The sequence below is a fragment of the Palaemon carinicauda genome, chromosome 40 (assembly GCF_036898095.1).
Source record: "Palaemon carinicauda isolate YSFRI2023 chromosome 40, ASM3689809v2, whole genome shotgun sequence".
Lineage (NCBI taxonomy): Eukaryota > Metazoa > Arthropoda > Malacostraca > Decapoda > Palaemonidae > Palaemon > Palaemon carinicauda.
Genome location: NC_090764.1, coordinates 58,933,917 through 58,954,775, shown reverse-complemented (window position 1 = coordinate 58,954,775; position 20,859 = coordinate 58,933,917). Strand labels below are relative to the sequence as shown.

Genomic DNA, 20,859 nt, shown 5'->3' with positions numbered 1-20,859 from the left:
GGTGTGTGACAAATGTGATCATGGGTAGCATCACGCCCATACATCTATGGAGGAGCGCGAACTAAGTGAATCATAGGGTGAACACTGCCCTCGTTGTCTTCTAACCTTTGACCTCAACTAATGGATTCTTTGGCGAGATGTAAACAAGTTGGTAACACCTTCAACTACTACCACACGTTGTACAACACATTCGTTAGAAGTACATATACGAATCTTATTATTAAAACTGAAACATCCATTAACATTTTGTAAGCATATTTTACGGTGTTTGACCATACGTAAAATGTTGTAGGCTATACATGGGAAACCACGGTGTGGCGAAAGGAGAATTCAAATGAATAAACAGTTTGTTGATTTTCTGGACGACGAAGGGAGCGGTGTCCTTACAAGTACTCCCCCCCCCCAGACATTGGGCGGCGTAGAGGGCTGATGATCAATCTTCGTATCTTTTCGGGCGTCGGAGGGTTCCTCTTGTTTTTGAATGGAGGGGCGCGCCGGCGGTCAGCGTAAGGATCTCTTCCTCTTGTCGTCGTTTGATGATTTTTCTTTCGTTGGGCGCCTTGTTTTGAGGTGGCACTCTGGATCTGCCAGGTCCGGCGGAGGCGGTGTCGCTTCCTTCGAGAAACGCTGGTTTCACGCGGTCTATTGAGACCCAGTCCTCTTGGCCATGGACGTCGAGAAGGAAGGCTTTCGTTGTCTTCTTAATTACCCGGTAGGGGCCTCAATAAAGTCTAGTTAGTGGTTGTCGATGAGCGTCAACACGGACGAAAATGTACCCGCAGTCATCCAGGTTTTTTGGCTTGAAGTGCTTGGTTCTGTCCTGGTAAGTTTTGAGGCATGGCCTGAACTTCCTGGTGATGTCCCTTAGGTGATCCAGCTGCGTGTCGTTGGTTGATGAGGGAAAGAATTCGCCAGGAACTGCGAGCGCCTCCCCGTAAACCTTTTCGGCGGGCGAAGGTTTGCCGTCTGCGCGAGGGGCGGTGCGAAGGCCAAGGAGTACACAAGGAAGTCGTGATTTCCAGTCCCCGTCGGTGCAGCTCGCCATCAGGGACGCCTTGAGGGCCCGGTGAGTTCTTTTGGCCATGCCGTTTGCCGCGGGGTTGTATGCCGTGGTGCTGTGGAGCGTCGTCCCCATCAGGTTCGCCAAAGCGAGCCATATTTCTGAGAGGAAAGCGGGGCCCCTGTCTGTCGTGATGTCGTCAGGAACGCAAAACCTGCTCACCCAGCTTGACAGGAGGGCTTCGGCGCATGCTTGAGTCGTAGCTTCGGTCATCGGCGATGCCTCCAACCACCTTGTGGAGCGATCGATGATCGTAAGCAGGTAGCGAGCAGATCCAGAAGGGGGCAATGGTCCCACGACGTCGATGTGTATGTGACCGAAATCGCCTACCCCCGATTCGGTGTGACGGCTGACTTTGCTTGACTGGCAGTTGATGCATGACTTCGCCCATTCCTGGGCGTCCTTTTTTATCCCTGGCCAGACGAACTTTTCAGACAGAAAGCGGTGGTGCGTCTTGAGGGGTGCGAAAGTCAATGGATGATATCGAATATTTTCCTTCTGCAGGAGGCTGGTATCCAGGGACGTGGGCGGCCGGTTCTGGTGTCGCAAAGAATAGTTACTCCTGCTGGTCCGAGGGGAATCGCACTTATCTTGAGCGCGGATGGCCCCGTCAGGTGATCCTGTGCTTCTCGGTCGGTGCGTTGTTCGGTTGCGAGATTGGCGTAGTCGATTCCCAGGTGGATTGCGTCAATTTCAATCCTTGAAAGGGCATCCGCAACTGGGGTTTTCTTTCCTGGGACGTAACGTATGGTGCACCCGAATTCGGCGATTGTTGCGAGATGACGTTGTTGTCGGGAGGACCATGCGTCTGTCGATTTCGTGAAAGCGTGTACGAGGGGTTGATGGTCCGTCGCGATTGTGAAGGGAGTGCCCTCCAAGATGTGCCTGAAGTGGCGGACGGCGAGGTAGACGGCGAGGAGTTCCCTTTTGAAGGTGCTGTATCTTGTTTCGGCGGGTTTCAATTTCTTGCTGAAGAATGCCAGCGGTCGAGGAGAACCATCGATGAGTTTCTCCAGCACAGCCCCACAGGCGACGTTGCTGGCGTCAGTCGTTAGTCGTAGGGGCACGTTGTCGTCGAAATGAGCCAGGGTGGTGGCATTCGCGAGGGCATCCTTCGTCCAGGCAAATGCCTGTTGCTGGGGCAAACCCCACTCGAGTTTTTTCGGTTTTCCTTTCAGGACGTTGTCGAGGGGCGGGGATGAAGCGCCTGTAGTAATTGACCATCCTCAGGAACTCCTGAAGTTGGCGGATGGTTGTAGGTATCGGGAACTTTCTGATGGCGTCGACCTTGGTTGTCATGGGTTTTACCCCGCACAAGGATACGCGGTGACCAAGGAAATCCACTCCTTCCTCACCGAACGTGCATTTGTCGAAATGTACGACCAGGCCATTCTCCTGTAGGCGTTTGAGGACGGTGCGGACGTGCTTCCGGTGTTCCTCCTTGGTTTTCGAGAATATCAGGATGTCGTCGACGTAGCAGATGCAGAAAGGTAGGTCACCCAGAATGCTATCCATTAGTCGTTGGAAGGTCGCCCCGGTGTTGCGTAGACCGAAGGTTGAGTATGCGAAGGTGTAGGCGTGGAGGCGAGGCCGTTGGGTGCGATGGGCGTGTTGCTTCCTGCATCGTGGCCAGACGACGAGTCGGCGAAGAGGTGAGAAGTTGATATGTCGGTTAAGCTCATCCTACTGCCTTACATACACCGAAGTGTGGGAAAACCAAAGGCAGGCTCACGCCTAAGGTAACGGAGTATAGAGAAGGTAGCACGGCCGTAATAAGTCCGTTAATGGCAAAGCCAAAACCGCTGATGCTACTTTCAACTCCGGGGTCACCAGTTGTAAGGACAGTGAGACAAGCGTCACCAAGATCAACTGATACTTTATTCAAATGTGCATGGGAGTATATTACAAGGTGCGGACGGAAAGGTAGGATTGCGCTGGCACCAAATCAGATTGAATTACCCGCCAAAATATGTGTTTTCTTACACTTACAAATATACGAATTATGAGTTAACAGAAACCTGTAATGAAATAATACATATGTCAAAATGTAGCTCTGATAGAGCAGAATACATATACATGGGAAACCACGGTGTAGCGAAAGGAGAATTCAAATAAATAAACAGTTTGTTGATTTTCTGGACGACGAAGGGAGCGGTGTCCTTACATGGCCACTGAAAAATTGCAGGGCAGTTACCCCTTGTGTGAAGAAGAATTGTTTGGTAATCTCAGTGTTATCACGTGTATGAAGACAAAGGAGAATATGTAAAGAATAGGCCAGACTATTCGGGGTGTGTGTGTGTGTCTAGGAAAAGGGAAAATGAACCATAACCAGAGAGAAGGATCCATTATAGTGATGTCTGGCCTGTCAAAAGACCCCATATCTCTCCAGCGGGTGGCTGGTGCCCTGGCCAACCTAGGCTACTACTTATAATTAATTGTAGGGACTAGGCTACTGTTAAAATGCCTTATATATTTTAACGGGATGCTGTTATCACATAATATATGTTCACATTATAGTACAGTATTCAACTATAAGGTGAAAATTGTCATAAAAAAAATGGTTTTAAAATTGCGTCAGGTGCTTTCTTCATTTTTTTTCAGACCCCCTCCATTTTTTTTCAGACCCCCTCTTTGAATTTGCTGGATCCGCGCTTGCATGTTTTCATTTTATTTTTAATTTAATGATAGTTTGTTTATATCTATCACGATTAAGCTTTAAGTGTTTTCCTAATGTTTGCGAACTCATTTGAGCTGAGAGGGAGGCGTTTCTTATCGAAGTAGTTATTTATTCATTATCAAAATATATATTCCCTATTGGATATGCAGGTTATTATAATTCAATATTATATTTTTTATTTTTTGTTTTCAAATCGACACATAATATATAAAAAGATCAAGGAAATAAATATAAGTAAGACCAAACACCTTCGAATGTTTGGTAAGAAAATGGTTGTTGAGTCGATCAAGGGTACGATAACAAATCCTCGGCCCAACGTTGACACTTACTGAAAGTTCATTTCACGAAGTTCCTAACTATTGTAAGTATACGTTCGGCGTTTTAGCTATTACGATACTTATATGGATTTTGATGGGAGTTTGTAGATGTGCCGAATTCAAGTAAGTTCTGGCTGTGAAGTTCAGCCTGCAACTCTTCCCCCATCAGAACTAAGTACTCTCTCAAGACTCCCACCAACAAACACTTGTATTACTTAAGATTATAAGTACCCCCATATTATGTAGATTCCAAGTATCTCTGAAACCTTCGTTTTTTTATATGCTCAACCTATTCTTAATTATACCCCGAACCCGTTACCTAAATTGCTGTCCTCACCTGGGACAGCAAACCCCCCGGTAAAATTATATTTACGGACGGCGAAATATTTATTACAGAAATTATGTTTTCCTGAAGTAAGTGACATGATTTAACCGAATTTTACCCTAATTTCAATCGCAAATAAACAGAACAACCAGTTTGATTACTCGTTCCCCACTACACACTCACCAAAACTGGTACAATTGAAATGAAGTTAAATCTGGTGAAATCACTTTAGTTAATACAGGAAAAATAATTTACCATGCTAGGGGATATATCCAAGCAATCCGTGTTTGCCAACGGTTATACTTGTATAAGCAGATGAGCAACTTGGTGGAGTAATGAGAGCTTTGGATATGGAGGAAATGCTCCCTAAATCTCAATGAAGTCACTGGCAGCAGGGTGACGAATTAGGTTTAAGGCGATGGACAAACTGTCTCCTTGGCTTTTACGCCTGTTGCCTGGCGGTTGATCTTACTAGAATTAGTATGGACCACAGGGGTCACTTGCCTTAGTTAGATAGGCACTGCACATCACAAGGAACTGGCTATCCTTTGATGTATCAAGCCAATGAATCCTCTATGGATTTAGTCAGTCATGGAAAGAGAAGATAACAGAATGGCCCCCAGTCCTGGGCGTAGCGGGGTGTTAAGAATCTCCCTGTTTATAAATACTAAAGAAAAATTGAAAATAGGTAATTGGAATGTTAGAACCATGAATCAGATTGGGAAGTTACAGCAAGTGGAGAGTGAATTTATGAAATATAGTTTGGATAACTTGGCATATATATATATATATATATATATATATATATATATATATATATATATATATATATATATATATATATATATGTATATGTATATGTATATATAAATATATATAAATACATATACATATACATATACAGTATATATATATATATATATATATATATATATATATATATATATATATATATAGTATGTATGTATGTATGTATGTATATATTGGGGGGGGGGCTCAGCCATGTCATCCTGATGGAAGGTTCCTTAAGGCAGCTTTCTGAGGGATATTTAGCTACAGTGATACTCCCAGAGAATTAACCATAGGTCTCCAGAATTCTAACTCTGGCGTGAGTATCCTTAATATATCTTTAAGGATATCGCATAATATCAGGGGACGTATTTTGTGATACGACACATAGCAATCTTCACCCCGGATAGATTTTTCTCTTTGAGGGGGAAGAGTGGCGAACGAAGGGGAGCCTTTATCAAGGTACCCGGTGGACCTCCTCCCTGTACTACTGCGGCGCATTATTACTTTGATTGTAGTATTTAAGCACGGTGTTATTACTGTTTTCAAGGAATATTATCATGCAATCTCCAGCATCTTCAGCCTCTGGAAAGTTGAGTATTTAATCTTTCCTATGTATAATTTTCAGCTCCCTTCTCACAGTTAAATTAACATTATTTAGGTGTGTTAAGCGGAGCACTGCCATCTCGGAAGGCAGCCATCTTGAGACCGCTGTTGCACGTCATAAATGCAATTATTTAGTTAGTAGTGCGACGTTCCCAGTATTTAGCTATAAAGAATTTTCTAGCTAGTTAGGCAAAATTATACTAGTGAAGATCGCATATACATATATAATATTTCCTCTTCCAAAACATAACGTTTCTTTCGTATACGATAGGGCCTCGGTGGTATCACTCGTAGCCGCGGTCCCCACTCGAGTTAGGCTAGTCTAACCCGTTTAGTATACGTTAGTAATGTTAATCCCATTGTTTAATCTCTAGTATCGTTTCTATTAATTCTGACGGAGATATATATATCCCCCAGAATTATTGGTATAATTTGATACGGTTCTCTTTTAGAGAAAAGAGGATAAACCCTTCTTCCCCCCTGAGCGCCGCCATTCCAGGCGGCAACCCTATTTTCCGTCATCGCCAACGGGTAGTTAACTCCCGCTTGACATGGATAGTGTTTTACCGTCGATCTTCTTTGCCGCCGAGTATCCCGGCTTTGAAGTATGACAGTAACTCAGGGTGTATTGTCTTGCAGCCGACAATGTCATCGACAAGAGAATCGTTATTCCTCTGCCGGTTATGACGTTGTTGACAAAGGAAGCGTGGCTTCCCTAGTTTACAACCGAAAGTAGGCGGCGTAATTGCCGCCACCTTTCTCCCTTGTAGACTAGAAGACATGTCTTATAACCGACAATGTCGCCGATGGGAATTCTTATTCCCCTTCCGCCCACGACGGCGTCGATGCAGGAAGCCATGTTTCCTTGATTTACAGCCGAAAGTAGACTGCATAATTGCCACCGCCTTTCTCCTCTGTAAACTATAAGACCCTTTTCCCTCCCCCTTCTGTCCTTTAGTGTCAGCCTAACCGTCACAAATTTCTTTTGGCCGGTATTCTACAATCATCCCCGCTTGCCTGGCTGACTAAGTTACCAGCCGGGTTCCTACAAGCGGCGGTTAGGTTACTGCCTTGACCAGCTCCCTAACGGAAGCAAATGCTGCTCGGGAAAAGGCTGAGCCGGCCCTGACGGCTGCCGGTGGGAAACCCATTATACTGTTGAGAATTCTTCAGTCCTCTCTTGGACTGCCATCCACAAACCTTGCAACCGGCAGTACAGCCGGCAGCAGAATTTGTGGCTGAATGGAAGCTAGAATCAAATACATTCCTTCCCTTCCATTAGAACTCTCATTCTGGGAAGGAGGCTGTAGAAGGCAGTAGCCCTCTACACTTCCAATTTTTGGGCTCAAACCATGTCGTCCTGATGGAAGTTCCTAAAGGGTAGCTTCCTTGGGTATATATAACTACGGCCATATTCCCAGAGAATTTACCTTAAGGTAACCAGAATTCTAACTCCTGGAGCGAATATCCCTAATAAAAGAACCAGGGATATCGCGAAATATCAGAGGACGTACTCTTGACACGCCACATAGCAATCTGCACCCCGAACAGAGTTAACACTTCGAAGGGGTCAATTGGCAAGAAAACGAAAACGAGAAAGAAAGGAGGGCTGCTCGCAAGGTATCTCTCCTCTCCCGTTTCGTAAGCGTGCATTGTGCCGCTCACGGCGCCATCTGTATTCCTTTTTGTGTAGCTCAACAACTCGGTGTTTTTTCCCTGTGTTTCTCGCAAGTCTTGGATTATTTCAACTTATAATGCTTTCTCCAACTTCTTCTGCTTCTGATAAGTTGAGTATTATTTCTTTTATGTATAAATGTAAGCTCTTGGTAATTTTAAAAGTGATTTGATAGTGATATCGTTGTTACAAGAGCTGTTGCCTACCGGAGGCGTCCTGGACGCTGTCGCTTGCTAGGTATGAGTTATTTAGTTAGCCAGAGTGATGTTCCCGGCTGTTTCGCTTTAATAATTTTAGCTGTTTAGCGTTACATAGGATTTCTTTATATGATGCTTTTAGTATTTTTGTTTTGGCGAAGGATTTGCCGATTCTGGCCTACGCTAGACCTTGTAGCCTAGTCGTTTGGCCCTAGTACTTTCCTGCATGATATTCAGATTTCCGAGTGTTTTAAAATTTTATTGAAGCTTTAGGCAGTTTTATACATTTAAGATTATGTTGATTTTCTTCCAAGATAGTATACGAGTGAGTTTCGGTGATTTAGGTAATCGATTCTCTTTGCGCCTAGGCTAGTTGTCTATGGGGCCTTAGTATACTTTCTCACACTCCCCGGTTGCTCTCTTCTCTTCGGAGAAGGTGTGCAATCCCTTTCCCTCTGTTTAAGCCTTGGGCTTAACCCTAATGGTTTATCTGAATTGACTTTAGATACAACTATTTTTAAATATTAAACTTAGCCGGTGAATATATAATAGCTGACGTCTCCGACGGCCCGACAGATCCAAAAACTCACGAGCGATCGCCGTGAAGGTTGCGGGTGTGCCCACCAGCGCCGACTATCGGCCAGATACCGCAGTTCTTCTCTGTCGGTCTTGCCGACAAGTTGGTTCCGCTCGCTTTAGACCTCGAGTTTTCTACCGAATTGGTGAAGTACTTTGTTTTGGTTGTTTTATTGGCGTTCGCTGTGTTGGCGTGTTTCTTCAATAAAACTCTTGAAACCCTTTTTTTGGCTTGTGTTTCTTGTTGATGAATTTGGCTTTGACTTGGATTTTCTCTGGTTGTTCAAAATGGCTGACCCTTCTCCTGTATATCGCAAGTGTGCGAGAGAATGTAACAAACGTCTTCCCAAGGCCTCTATCGACCCTCATACTGTTTGTTCTAATTGCCGGGGTAAATCCTGCCAATTAGGAGATCGGTGTGAGGAGTGCGTGGTCTTGTCGGAATTCGAATGGCTTGAGTATGAAAAATATACTCGTAAGCTCGAAAGAGATAGGGTGAGGAGAAGCTCCTCTAGATCTTTGGAATTTTCCTCCTCCCATGCCCCTGAACCTAATCCTTCCCCTGTAGTGGTTGTTCCTGAACCTCCTGCTAGCACTCATGAACCGTCTATGCGGGATATGTTTTTAGCGATTCAAGCTTTAGGCGAGAAAGTTGAGTCCTTAGCCTCGGACCGAAACCAGTTAATGTCCGGTGTAAAGTTGTTGAAAAGTGGTAAAGCAGAAAATCTAAGTGGTAAAGTGATAAGTGCGCAAAATGTGTTTAGTGTTGCGACCGAGGGTTCGTCTGTTCGTGCTTGTCGCTCCCCTAGTCCGAGACCTCTTTCAGGCTCCCCTGCACCAGGGAGAAGTAATGTCGTAGGACTTAAGGGGGCGAGAGGTGTAAACCAGCGTACAGACGTTCCCTCTTTGGTATCAGACGTTTCTCGTCAAGAACGTCCTTACCATAAGACGGGTGAGACTAAGTTCTCCTCGTCCTCTGACGACTTATCGCATAAGAAACCTTGGCGCAAGGTATCTAGGCCCTTAAAGCGAAAGTCAGTCCCTTCAGGACAGGTCCAGCGTCCTGGCTGTAGCCATTGGGGCAGCTCTGACCACTTGCAGTCATCGGATGACTGTTCGCCTGTTAAGCGAAAGCGTAACACGGAGTCCGAGGGTCTCGGTAGAGGCAATGTTTTGCCAGCGCAGACGTTACCGACGTCACGGCCCGTTCCGACTCCCGTTGACCCGAAGTGGGTTGTCCTGCGGGACATGCAGTCTAGGCTTTCCTCTCTCATGAAAGATTATGAGCATGGACAGGTTCACGATGATCCTTTGCTTGCGGTTCGCCAGTGCGATGAACGTGACTCTGGCCTTCAGCCGCCTAAACGAGTGTTTTCTCGTCCGTTTGATGTTAGTACTAACGTTTCTAGTGCTTTGAAACGCGATGCTAGTCGTGTTCCTCGTCTTTCACGTCAGTCACGTGACGTGGAACCCCCCTTGCTACAGTCTCGGACTGACGTTCAGCAGCTGCCACCGCAGCCCCGCACTGACGTTCGCCGACCGACTCCGTTGCCTCACCGTGACGTTGAGCGTCTGTCACCGCAGTCGGAAGTTGTTTTACCTGCTCAGACCCTGCAGTCAATGCAGTCTCGACTTGATGTCGAGCGACATTCAACTCAAACTGTTGTTGTTTGTCAGTCACAAGACTTTCAGTCTTTTCAGCCGCGGCGTGACGTTGTTTCCTCTGCTGTTGCTGCTGCTCCGTCGCGTGTTGACATTGCCTGTCAAGCGTTGCCTCCTAGGCATATCTCTCCGTATCACGAGACTCGGCAGTTGTCGGACGAAGTTCCGTCGGATGAGGAAGTCGCTGATCCCCTTCCAACTGATATGCCTTTGGGGCCTTTTTCAGATGGAGAGGAGCCTAAAGTTGCTTAGCCCTCTCTTGATTTTAAAAAGATCATGCTGATTTTCAAGGAACTTTTTCCTGACCATTTTGTGGCTGCTGCTCCTCGTTCGCCTCCGTCAGAGTTCACTCTAGGCCTAGCTGCTTCGACGCCGTCGTTTACTAAGCTAGTGCTCTCTCGCTCCTCTAAGAGAGCTTTGCGTTTACTAGGCGACTGGTTGATGACCAGGAGGAGTTTGGGGAAGACAGCCTTTGCTTTTCCCCCTTTTTAAACTGGCTTCTCGAGCGAGCGTCTGGTATGACACGGGAGAAGTTCTCGGCTTGGGAGTTCCTGCCTCTGCCCAGGGAGACTTCTCAAGCCTCGTAGACTCTCCCCGTCGTCTGGCCATGAGACTCTCTAAAGTTTGCTGGTCCTCTTCGGACCTTGATCATCTCCTCAAAGGGGTCTATAGGGCCTTTGAAGTTTTTAACTTCTTGGATTGGTCGCTGGGATTCTTGAGCAGGAAGATCTCTTCAGCCGACCGTGATGTATCTGTGCAAATTATGTCCTGCATGGACAAAGCTATCTGTGATGGCTCTAATGAACTCGCTGCTACGTTTACGGCAGGAGTCCTTAAGAAGAGGGAGACTCTTTGTTCGTTCCTGTCTGCAGGAGTAACTCCCTGTCAAAGGTCGGAGCTACTCTTTGCGCCGTTATCATCTGCCTTGTTCCCACAGCAGTTGATTAAGGATATCGCAGCGTTGCTAGTACAAAAGGATACCCATGACTTGATGGCTACGTCAGCGCGTAAGGCTGCTCCTTCTTCATCCTCTTATGTCGTTAGACCTAAGTTCGATACTCCAGCGACGAGATTTATCCCGCCCTTTCGTGGCAGAGCTCCCAGTAAGGGAGGCGCTCGTGCCGATAGTAAGAGAGGTAAGAGGAGAGGATCTAAGTCCTCCCGTGGCAGAGTCTGACTGCCCACGTCCTCAGACAGCGGTAGGGGCCAGATTGACCAACTTCTGGCAGGCCTGGGAGAAGAGTGGTGCAGACCGGGAGTCTGTTTTGTTGCTAAAGGAGGGGTACAAAATACCTTTTGTAAGGAGACCTCCTCTGGTAAAAGTCACTATAGACCTCTCTCCCAGCTATCGAGAGGAGTCAAAGAGACAGGCACTACAGCTGCAGGTGTCTCAGTTGCTAGAGAAGGGAGCGGTGGTGAAAGTCTCGGACCTTCAATCACCAGGGTTTTACAACCGTCTCTTCCTAGTTCCAAAGCATACAGGAGGTTGGAGGCCGGTGCTGGATGTCAGTGCTCTCAACGTTTTTGTTGTCAAAACAAAATTTACGATGGAGACCACCAAATCCGTTCTAGCAGCAGTCAGAGAGGGAGACTGGATGGTCTCTCTCGACCTGCAGGATGCGTACTTCCACATTCCTATACACCCGGATTCTCAACCGTATCTGAGGTTTGTATACAGGAATGTGGTGTACCAATTCCGAGCACTGTGCTTCGGCCTCAGCCCTGCTCCTCTTGTTTTTACGAGGCTCATGAGAAATGTAGCAAAATTTCTACATTTGTCGGGGATTCGAGCCTCCCTGTACCTGGACGACTGGCTGCTCAGAGCGTCGTCCCGTCATCGCTGTCTGCAGGACCTTCAATGGACGTTGGATCTTGCAAAGGAGTTGGGCCTGTTGGTGAACATAGAGAAGTCTCAGCTGACTCCCTCCCAAACGATTCTCTATTTGGGGATGGAGATACAGAGTCTAGCTTTTCGGGCTTTTCCGTCTGCCACCAGGATAGAGCAAGCCTTGTTCAAAGTCCGTCTCATGCTAGAGAAAGACCATTGCTCTGTGAGAAGTTGGATGAGCCTCCTAGGGACGCTATCATCCCTGGAACAGTTTATCTCTCTAGGGAGACTTCACCTTCGCCCTCTCCAGTTCCATTTAGACTCCCATTGGAACAAGGACAAAACTTTGGAGGCGGTCTCGATCCCGATATCCGAACCAGTCAAGACTTGCCTGAGCTGGTGGGACAGCAATATACGTCTTCGAGAAGGTCTGTCCCTGGCAGTCAAGAACCCAAACCACGTGTTATTTTCAGACGCGTCGGATTTGGGTTGGGGAGCGACTCTGGACAGTCTGGAATGTTCGGGTCTTTGGACGACAGATCAGAGGAGCCTTCTCATCAACTGCAAGGAGCTGTTGGCTGTTCACTTAGCACTGACGAGTTTCGAGAGTCTTCTTCGAAACAAGGTGGTAGAAGTGAATGCGGACAACACCACGGCCTTGGCGTATATCTCCAAGCAAGGAGGCACTCACTCCCACGCTCTGTTCGTCATCGCAAGGGACCTCCTCATCTGGTCAAAAGATCGAGGCATCTCACTGTTGACGAGGTTCGTCCAAGGGAGATTGAACGTCTTGGCGGACTGTCTCAGTCGGAAGGGTCAGGTGATCCCTACAGAATGGACCCTCCACAAGGATGTGTGCAAGAGTCTTTGGATGACTTGGGGTCAGCCCACCATAGACCTCTTTGCAACCTCGCTGACCAAAAGGCTCCCAACTTATTGCTCTCCAGTCCCAGATCCAGAGGCGGTCCACATAGATGCCTTTCTGTTGGACTGGTCTCACCTGGACGCTTACGCATTTCCGCCGTTCAAGATCGTCAACAAGGTGTTACAGAAGTTCGCCTCTCACGAAGAGACAAGGTTGACGTTGGTTGCTCCCCTCTGGCCCGCGAGAGAGTGGTTCACAGAGGTACTTCAATGGCTGGTAGACGTCCCAAGGAGTCTGCCCTTACGGATGGATCTCTTACGGCAACCTCACGTAAGGAGACTTCATCTAAGCCTCCCCGCGCTTAGTCTGACTGCCTTCAGACTATCGAAAGACTCTCAAGAGCTCGAGGATTTTCGAAGGAGGCAGCCAGAGCGATCGCGAGGGCTAGGAGATCATTTACTATCAAGGTCTACCAGTCGAAGTGGAAGGTATTTAGAGAGTGGTGCAAGTCCTCCTCTATTTCCTCTTCCAGTACCTCTGTAGCGCAAATTGCGGACTTTCTCCTGCATCTGAGAAATGTTCGCTCCCTCTCTGCTCCCACCATTAAAGGCTACAGGAGCATGTTGGCTTCTGTTTTCAGACATAGAGGCTTGGATCTGTCAAATAACAAAGATCTCCAAGACCTCCTTAAGTCTTTCGTGACCTCTAAGGAGCGGCGTATGTCAACTCCTGCTTGGAACTTGGACGTGGTCCTGCAGTTCCTGATGTCAGACAGGTTTGAGCCATTACATTCAGCCTCCCTGAAGGATCTCACCCTCAAGACACTTTTTTTAGTGAGCTTGGCTTCGGCTAAAATGGTCAGTGAGATCCATGCCTTTAGTAAGAACATCGGCTTCTCTACGAATAAAGCTATATGTTCTCTTCAACTTGGTTTTTTGGCCAAGAACGAACTGCCTTCTCGTCCTTGGCCTAAATCTTTTGAAATACCTAGTCTGTCAGAAATCGTAGGTAATGAAGTTGAAAGAGTGCTGTGTCCCGTTAGAGCTCTTAAGTTTTACTTAGCTCGAACTAAACCTATACGAGGTGGTTCTGAGGCCTTATGGTGCTCCGTTAAGAAGCCCTCATTGCCCATGTCTAAAAATGCGTTATTGTACTTTATTAGATTTTTAATCCGGGAGGCACATTCTCATTTAAATGAGAAAGATCGTTGTTTGCTTAAGGTCAAGACTCACGAAGTGAGAGCAATAGCAACTTCGGTGGCTTTTAAGCAAAACAGATCTCTTCAAAGTATTATGGACACGACCTTTTGGAGGAGCAAGTCAGTGTTCGCTTCATTTTACTTAAAAGACGTCCAGACTCTTTATGAGGACTGCTACACCCTGGGTCCATTCGTTGCAGCGAGTGCAGTAGTGGGTGAGGGTTCTACCACTACATTCCCTTAATCCCAATATCCTTTTAATCTTCTCTTGAAATGTTTTTTAATCTTGTCTTGGGTTGTACGGAAGACTAGGAAGTCTTTCGCATCCTTTTTGATTTGGCGGGTGGTCAAATGTTGTTTCTTGAGAGCGCCCAGATTAAGGGTATTGATGAGGTCCTGTTATAGGGGTGTTCGCCCTGGATATAACAGCTCCTGGAAGTCTTTCAGCATCTTGGAAGGATGGCTGGGCTTCGTGAGGAAAGCGGACTAATGAGGCAGAGTAATCATCAGAGTCAGCTTCCTTACCAGGTACCTATACTTAAGTTGGTTTTTTATGAAATATTTGTCAAAAAACTCTTGAGCATATACGCCTTTATTGTATTAATACTGGTCTCTACCCACCACCATGGGTGTGAATCAGCTATTATATATTCACCAGCTAAGTTTAATATTTAAAAATGATATTTTTCAATATTAAACTTACCCGATAATCATGTAGCTGTCAACTCCGTTGCCCGACAGAATTCTATGGAGGGATACGCCAGCTATCACAATACTAGAAGGGGGTGTATTTACCAGCGCCACCTGTGGCCAGGTACTCAAGTACTTCTTGTTGACACCTCCTCAATTATTCCTCTGTCGTGCTTCCGGCAAGACGTTCTGGGATACGCTTATGTTCTTGGAGTATTTTCACGACTTTGGTGAAGTATTTCTCTTTGATTTCGGCTGTCGCTTTACTGGAAACTTCTATATTAGCTTAGTTAGCTTTTGGAATTAATTTGATTAATTTTGGTGACGAGAGAGTATGAACTCTCGTTCACTTTTCAATGGCCGACCCTTCCCTTAGACGGAAGTGTTGGTGTCTAAGAGAGTATAGACTCTCTTTCTTAATTTTGCTTAACAAAGTTATAGATTTATTTTATATCTCTCCGCCTCTTATAGGCCTCTTCGATTAACTTCCTTTTATTATAAACTCATTAAAATTAATTTTTATATTTGTTTATATTCGACCTTCCTAATAGTAGGCGGTCTTTTACCGAAGTTAATAAACTTTGAGCCCGTCATTTCGGTTTTACCTGTTAACATATTATGCTATTTCCGCCACAGAGTTTGAAAGATTTTCTTTGACAGTCTCGTACTGTTTTCAAAGCTGAACTAACGTTTTGTTTTGTCTCTGCAGTTGTGAACGTTCAACTTGCACTCTATCGTTACGATAGAGAAAGAATGTTCACGGTTTCACGTTGCAGTAAGAGTAACCGTGTCTAGCGTTTTGTTCATTCTTTCTTAACTTAATGGTTTTGATCCTAATAAAGGAACTTTTCAGTTTTTTTTTTTTTTTTTTTTTTTTTTCCTTTAACAATAATATGTTTTAACGATATATATGATTGGGCTCTTCTCTCAGGTTCTAAGTCAAGAGAGAGAGAGAGAGAGAGAGAGATAGAGACGGAGGGAGAAAGAGGATAAACGTTTCATTCAAGCCTGCCAGGCGTGCGAGTAACGTCGTTATCGTTTTTTGCTCTTCTCCCTAGTCTCTTTAGGGGAAGAAACTAAACGTTTCTAGAGTGATCTAGTGTTTAGTCTCTTTCCAACCACTGAATTATCTTTCATTAGATTTTTCTGTTACATTGTAATTCTGTTTTCGCAATTACTAACTTTGAGAAAGGATAGAATTGCGTATTTCAGGTACAAACCACTTAAAGTTTCGAGTTCAGTGAAATAAGTGCAAACAGAAATCAAAGTGATAAGTGATTAGTGCGTGAGGGTACTTTTGTGCGCGCCAGTCGTCCTCCCAGTCCGGGACCTCTTGCAAGCTCCCAAGCCCAGGGGAGAAGCAATGTCGAAGGGCATAAGGGTTCAGCAGGCCTTGATCGGCGCACAGAAGTATTCTCGGTGGTTGTGGGCGTGTCTTACCGAGACCGTCACTCCCACCCGCAGACGATTGAGCCCTTATTTTGCTCGTCTGCAGAAGAGATTAGGGGAGAAAATAAAGGCAGAGTAACGCTGGTCTCAGGTCTCAAGACTTCTTAAACGTTAAGTCCAGACCTATGCCAGACGTACGAAGTTAAAGTTCACAACCCGAATGCAGTCATTGGGTTAGCTCTGACTCTCCTCAGTCATCAGTTGATTACACTCCGCCTAAGAGGAGTAAGGTTCTGCCACAACAGATCTCTGCTGTTAAGGCTTTACCTCAGCAGAACTTAGTGTCTGCCGACCCCAAGTTAACTCTACTGCAGTCCATACAGTCACAACTTTCGGTCTTGATGCGTGAGTGTCGGGCTGAGAGTGTTGCACCTCCTCCTCCGCCTACACTCCCTCCACCTGTTCTCGCTCCGCCTGTGCTCGCCCAGCCTGCACCTGCTCCGCCTGTGCTCGCCCAGCCTGCACCTGCTCCGCCTGGTCGCAGCACCATCTGCCAGGCGTACGATGTTGTGAACTCTACTTCAGTCCATGCAAGCACAGCTTTCGGACTTGATGAGTGAGTGTCGGGCTGAGAGTGTTGCTCCTCCGCCTCCGCCTACACTCCCTCCTCCTACACTCGCTCCGCCTGATCACAGTACCATCTGCCAGGCGTACGATGTTGTGGACTCTACTACAGTCCATGCAAGCACAGCTTTCGGACTTGATGAGTGAGTGTCGGGCTGAGAGTGTTGCTCCTCCACCTCCGCCTACACTCCCTCCTCCTACACTCGCTCCGCCTGATCACAGTACCATCTGCCAGGCGTATGATGTTGTGGACTCTACTACAGTCCATGCAAGCACAGCTTTCGGACTTGATGCGTGAGTGTCGGGCTGAGAGTGTTGCTCCTCCGCCTCCGCCTACACTCCCTCCACCTACACTCGCTCCGCCTGATCGCAGTACCACCTGCCAGCAGTTCCACCTGCCAGGCGTACGATGTTGAGACATGTGCTGAGTTTGCTGTTCCCTGTGGTGTTCAGCCTCCGCCTTTCTTAAGGCAACCTTTACATTGGGATCAGGAGGATTATACCTCTCTTCCTCCGCCTCCACTTGCTGCTCCACCAGTGATGCAACACTCGGTTGAGGTACAACAACCTCTCCCGTCCATGAGTCAGTTTCCTCAGCTCTTGCTGCAGCGAGCTCAACCCTCCATAAGGCAAGCACCACAACACCTTAGCCTTGCGCCTCAGGAGCCTCAGCTTGCGAGACATTTACCTTGTTCTGCGCAGCCTCTTCCTCATCGCGCTCCGCTCACACCACAGGAACTGGAACTTGCTACTCCGCTTCCGCCAACCGCTCAGCAAGCGCAACCCTTGGGTTCAACCACTCATGCTAGGAGTCAGCCTCCTCCACCCATGCGCCTTCCTTCTGCTTGTCTTTTATTCAGCCTTTGCAGACTGAGCCTCAGGTGTTCCCTCATCGGAGTCTTGAAGAGGAAACCACACTATTGTTGTTCCAGCTCGTTCTGACTCTGCTGTTCAGCATACCATGGTTTAAACCCCATGCAAGCATGCATAAAGCACTCTAGCACTGGTCATGGAATTTCTGAGAAATGTTAAACGCCATGCACACGCTCTGCTTTCCTTTCAGCAGGCTCTGCTTACAGCAGGCTCTGCTTACTACATGCTCAGCATTCAGCATGCTCTGCATTCAGCATGCTCTGCATACAACATGCTCTGCATACAGCATGCTCTGCATTCAGCATGCTCTGCATACAACATGCTCTACATACAGCATGCTCTGCATACAGCATACTCTGCATACATCATGCTCTGCATACCTTACCGCATGCTTCTCAACACATCTTGGGTTGTTGCCAACTCACTAGACTGTCAAGCAGTTTCATAACGTTGCCTTCTAGTCTGCTGCTTTGCACCAGTGAACCCTCACTCAGAGAACTTAGCTTTTCTAGGATAAGGTCCCTGTAGATGAGAAAGTTCTTTTTTCCCTCCTTCTGATATTCCCTTGAGGACTCTGTCATTTGGAGGGAGCCTTTAGCTGCATAACCTCTTATGGACTTTTATTTAAGCATAACATGCTTACAGGGAAGGTAATGGTTACACTTCAGCCACTAATCCCGTCTGTTACCACACCTGCTCCCATAGACCTTGAGCTGTGTTGCATGACATGCAGTCCAAGCTTAGTCCTTGTTAGAGGATTTTTTGTTTACGGAGTCAATGTGTCACGGGGAAGACGTTCAACAACCAACAGAAGGGACTTGTTGTGACGCAGTGCGGCAACCTCAGCAACCCGTTAAGGAGTTGTCTGTACGACCCAGACAGTCTAGACAGATTCGGGTTGTCACTGTACTTCCTCGCTTGCCCATGATTGACAGTTTACAGACTGTGCAGCAGTATCATGATCTTGTGTCCGGCTCCGTCAGACGACTGGCTTTTAAGAGCTCCCTCAAGTCGTCGCTGTCTGGAGATTTTCAAATGGACTATGGATCTGACCAAGGAACTGGGCCTCCTGGTCAATTTTGAGGAGTCTCAGCTCGTTCCATCCCAGACCATTGTCTCCTTGGGTATGGATCTTCAGAGTCGAGCTTTTCGGACTTGTCCGTCGGCCCCAAGGATCTTCCAAGCCCTAGAATGCATCCAGAGCATGCTGAGAAGGAACCGATGCTTAGTCAGGCAGTGGATGAGTCTAACAGGGACACTTTCATCGCTGGCCCTGTTCATCGAGTTAGGGAGACTCCACCTCCGCCCCCTTCAGTATCATCTAGCTGCTCACTGGATAAAGGACATGACGCTAGAGACGGGCTCAGTTCCTGTTTCCGAAGAGATGAGGTCTACTCTAACGTGGTGGAAGAACAGCATTCTTCTCAAGGAAGGTCTACCTTTGGCTGTTCAGACCTCCGACCACCGTCTCTTCTCGGACGCATCGGACACGGGCTGGGGTGCGACACTGGACGGACAGGAATGCTCGGGAACATGGAATCAGGAGCAAAGGACACTTCACATCTATTGCAAGGAGTTGTTGGCAGTTCATTTGGCCTTGATAAACTTCAAGTCCCTCCAGCTTAACAAGGTGGTGGAGGTGAACTCCGACTACACCACAGCCTTGGCTTACATCTCCAAGCAGGGAGGGACTCATTCGAGGAAGTTATTCGAGATCGCAAGGGACCTCCTCATTTGGTCAAAAGATCGAAAGCTCACGCTGGTAACGAGGCTCATTCAGGGCGATATGAATGTCATGGCAGATCGCCTCAGCCGGAAGGGTCAGGTCTTCCCCACGGAGTGGACCCTTCACAAGAATGTTTGCAGCAGACTTTGGGCCCTGTGGGGTCAGCCAACCATAGATCTTTTCGCTACCCCGATGACCAAGAGGCTCCTCTTGTATTGTTCTCCGATTCCAGACCCAGCAGCAGTTCGCGTGGATGCCTTTCTGCTGGATTGGTCCCATCTCAACCTGTATGCATTCCCGCCGTTCAAGATTGTCAACAGGGTACTTCAGAAGTTCGCCTCTCACAAAGGGACACGGCTGACGTTGGTTGCTCCCCTCTGGCCCGCGAGAGAATGGTTCACTGAGGTACTGCAATGGCTGGTCGACGTTCCCAGGACTCTTCCTCCTAGAGTGGACCTTCTGCGTCAACCTCACGTAAAGAAGGTACACCCAACCTCCACGCTCTTCGTCTGACTGCCTTCAGACTATCGAAAGACTCTCAAGAGCTAGAGGCTTTTCGAAGGAGGCAGCCAGAGCGATTGCCAGAGCAAGGACGACATCCACTCTCAGAGTCTATCAGTCTTAATGGGAAGTCTTCCGAAGCTGGTGCAAGGCCAATGCAGTTTTCCTCAACCAGTACCAATGTAACCCAGATTGCTGACTTCCTGTTACATCTAAGGAACGTAAGATCCCTATCAGCTCCTACGATCAAGGGTTACAGAAGTTTGTTGGCAGCGGTTTTCCGCCACAGAGGCTTGGATCTTTCCTCCAACAGGATTTGAACCGCTCCAATCAGCCTCTTTTAAGGACCTCACATTAAAAACTCTTTTCCTCGTGTGCTTAGCAACAGGTAAAAGAGTAAGTGAGATCCACGCCTTCAGCAGGACCATAGGTTTCACATCTGAAACGGCTACATGTTCCTTGCAGCTCGGTTTTTTGGCTAAAAACGAGCTTCCTTCCCGTCCTTGGCCTAAGTCGTTCGAGATCCCAAGCCTGTCCAACATGGTGGGGAACGAACTGGAGAGAGTACTTTGCCCAGTTAGAGCTCTTAAGTACTATCTAAGAAGGTCAAAACCATTACGAGGACAATCAGAAGCCTTATGGTGTGCTATCAAGAAGCCTTCTCTACCAATGTCTAAGAACTCAGTTTCTTACTACATCAGGCTTCTGATTAGAGAAGCAAATTCTCATCTGAAGGAAGAAGACCTTGCTTTGCTGAAGGTAAGGACACATGAAGTGAGAGCTGTGGCTACTTCAGTGGCCTTCAAACAGAACCGTTCTCTGCAGAGTGTTATGGATGCAACCTATTGGAGAAACAAGTCAGTGTTCGCATCATTCTATCTCAAAGATGTCCAGTCTCTTTACGAGTACTGCTACACCCTGGGTCCATTCGTAGCAACGAATGCAGTAGTAGGCGGGGGCTCAGCCACTACATTCCCATAATCCCATAACCTTTTAACCTTTCTCTTGAATACTTTTTATGGGTTGTACGGTCGGCTAAGAAGCCTTCCACATCCTTGTTGATTTGGCGGGTGGTCAATTCTTTCTTGAGAAGCGCCAAGGTTAAAGGTTGTGATGAGGTCCTTTAGTATGGGTTGCAGCCCTGTATACTTTAGCACCTTTGAGTTGATTCAGCCTCCCAAGAGGAACGCTGCGCTCAGTAAGGAAGACGATCTTATTAAAGGCAGAGTAACGGTTCAAGTCGACTTCCTTACCAGGTACTTATTATTTCATTGTTATTGT

General features: G+C 47.0%; 1 protein-coding gene across 3 annotated transcripts in view; it reads left to right on the top strand.

Annotated features, from left to right (window-relative positions):
• LOC137632053 (zinc finger protein 501-like) overlaps positions 1-20,859 on the top strand; it is an 81,677-nt gene that overhangs the window by 15,195 nt on the left and 45,623 nt on the right. The window contains exon 1 of one of the 3 annotated variants that reach the window (XM_068364028.1): positions 3,967-4,098. The exons of 1 other annotated variant lie outside the window; for it this stretch is intronic. The gene's annotated coding sequence lies outside the window, so the exon portion shown is untranslated. Of the gene's footprint in view, positions 1-3,966; positions 4,178-20,859 lie in introns of those variants that run through there. One more of the 3 variants, XM_068364029.1, reaches the window with a different exon arrangement.